The 2,138-nt window shown below is 39.4% G+C and overlaps 1 protein-coding gene across 3 annotated transcripts in view; it reads right to left on the reverse strand.

Moving 5' to 3' along the window:
* The window catches only part of INPP1 (inositol polyphosphate-1-phosphatase), a 44,521-nt gene that overhangs the window by 33,600 nt on the left and 8,783 nt on the right, over nt 1-2,138 (reverse strand). For 2 of the 3 annotated variants that reach the window (XM_011974239.1, XM_011974240.1), the window contains one exon: nt 698-851. The exons of the other annotated variant lie outside the window; for it this stretch is intronic. The gene's annotated coding sequence lies outside the window, so the exon portion shown is untranslated. The remainder of the gene's footprint in view (nt 1-697; nt 852-2,138) is intronic. 3 annotated transcript variants of the gene reach the window in all.

The raw sequence follows: 2,138 nt of genomic DNA on the forward strand, positions 1-2,138 counted from the left end.
ATTTTTTATTCATTAGTTATTTGGTTTTTATTCAGCCAGGATGGTCTCAATCTCCTGACCTCGTGATCCACCTGCCTCGGCCTCCCAAAGTGCTGGGATTACAGGCGTGAGCCACCGTGCCTGGCCTGAAAGAATAAATTTTTTAAAAATACAAATTTGATGCATAATTCAAGGCAGAAAAAAAGACCAGATGTATGGTTTGTAGCAAGAATATTTTCCAATGGAATATTATTTATAGTTTTGATCATTGCTAATCAGAATCTAGAATCTTATTAATTTATTTTTATTTTTCAGACAGGGTTTCACTTCCATCACCCAGGCTAGAGTGCAATGGTATAATCTCAGCTCACTGCAACCTCTGCCTCCCAGGCTCAAGTGATTCTCCTACCTCAACCTCCCAAGTAGCTGGGACTGCAGGTGCATGACATCACACCTGGCTAATTTTTGTATTTTTAGTAGAGATGGGTTTCACCATGTTGGCAAGGCTGGTCTCGAACTCCTGACCTCAGGTGATCTGCCCACCTCAACCTCCCAAGGTGCTGGGATTATAGGCGTGAACCACCACAGCTAGCCTTAATCTTCAATCTATTTTGAATGTAACATTTTTCATTAATTACGGAAGATTCCCAATTCAATTTATCTTTCCTTTAGAACTCATGCCATACTAATTGGAGGCACCAGCTCCTTTAACACTTACTATTTATTGTCTGGATGGGCCTGGATGGGCCTGGATGGGCCTGCAGGGTATGCAGTAGAAAGAGCCTTGCTTAGGACACAGGAGAGCTAGTTCTTAGGGTCTGTTTTGCCAATCAGGTATGTAAACTCGGCCACATGATATAAGCTCTGAAGGACTTGTTTTCCCCATTTTGTAAACATAAAAAAGGAAAAGAAAAGCAGGGGCAGAGAGGTTGGATTGGATGATTTCTATGGTCTGTTCCTGTTCAAAACTTCTCTGTTTTTTATATCTACTTTCCATATAAACGAGATTGGGAAATATTATTCAGCCATAAAAAGAAAGGAAATTCTGATACATGCTACAACATGGATGAACCTTGAAGACATTATGGTACGTGAATAAGCCAGACTGAAAAGGACAAATACTCTATGATTCCACTTATATGAAGTACTCAGAATGTCAAATTCGTAGAGCCAGAAAGTAGGATAGTGGTTACCAGGGCTGGGAAGAGAGGGTAGAGTCATTTTAATGGGTGTAGAGTTTTTGTTTGGGATGATGAAAAAGTTCTGGATGTGAACAGTGCTGATAGTTGCATAACAATGTGAATGTACTTAATGCCACTGAGTTGTAATTTGAAAATGGTTAAAATGGTAAATTTGATATTAGATATCTTTTACCACAATTTTTTTTAAAGAAAAATTATAGGTTCAAAGAAATGCACATTTCAAAAGCTTTTAATGTTTATCATCTACATAATAAGGGCATAATAAATATTCGTTGACTTATATTTTTAAAAAACAAGTTGGGGTAGTGGTAGGAAAATTAGGTTTAAAGAAGGGCACTAGGCTATTTGTCTTTGATTTCATACAGCAACCACACTGGCGTTTTGTTTTGTTTTGTTTTTGAGATGGAGTCTGCCTATAATCCCAACTACTCAGGAGGCTGAGGCAGGAGAATCGTGTGAGCCTGGGAGGCGGAGGTTGCAGTGAACCAAGATCACACCACTGCACTCCTGCGTGACAAAGTGAACTCTGTCTCAAAAAAAAAAAAAGTTTGATAGTGACCTTATTTTTAGACTCCCTTTTCCATAGTTGGAAGTATTTTCACCAAGGAGAAATTTTGTTCAGTTAGATATTTTTTCTATCTGCTGTGTTCCAACTACAGTATATGCTTAAGTTTTTGTATGCTAAGAGATGTTTCTAGAACCCTGGTGTCACAAATGAAACCTGAAATCAGATAGTATATAAATAGAAGCAGATTCAGTGTAACTATCCTAACTATCAGAAAGAATAATTTTTTTTTTCTTTTTTGAGATGGGGTCTTGCTCTGTCCCCAGGCTGGAGTGCTGTGGCGCAGTCTTGGCTCATTGCAAGCTCTGGTTCCCGGGTTCACACCATTCTCCTGCCTCAGCCTCCCAAGAAGCTGGGACTACAGGCACCCACCACCACGCCCGGCTAATTTT

Source organism: Mandrillus leucophaeus, unplaced genomic scaffold (assembly GCF_000951045.1).
Source record: "Mandrillus leucophaeus isolate KB7577 unplaced genomic scaffold, Mleu.le_1.0 Scaffold143, whole genome shotgun sequence".
In the NCBI taxonomy this organism is placed as follows: domain Eukaryota; kingdom Metazoa; phylum Chordata; class Mammalia; order Primates; family Cercopithecidae; genus Mandrillus; species Mandrillus leucophaeus.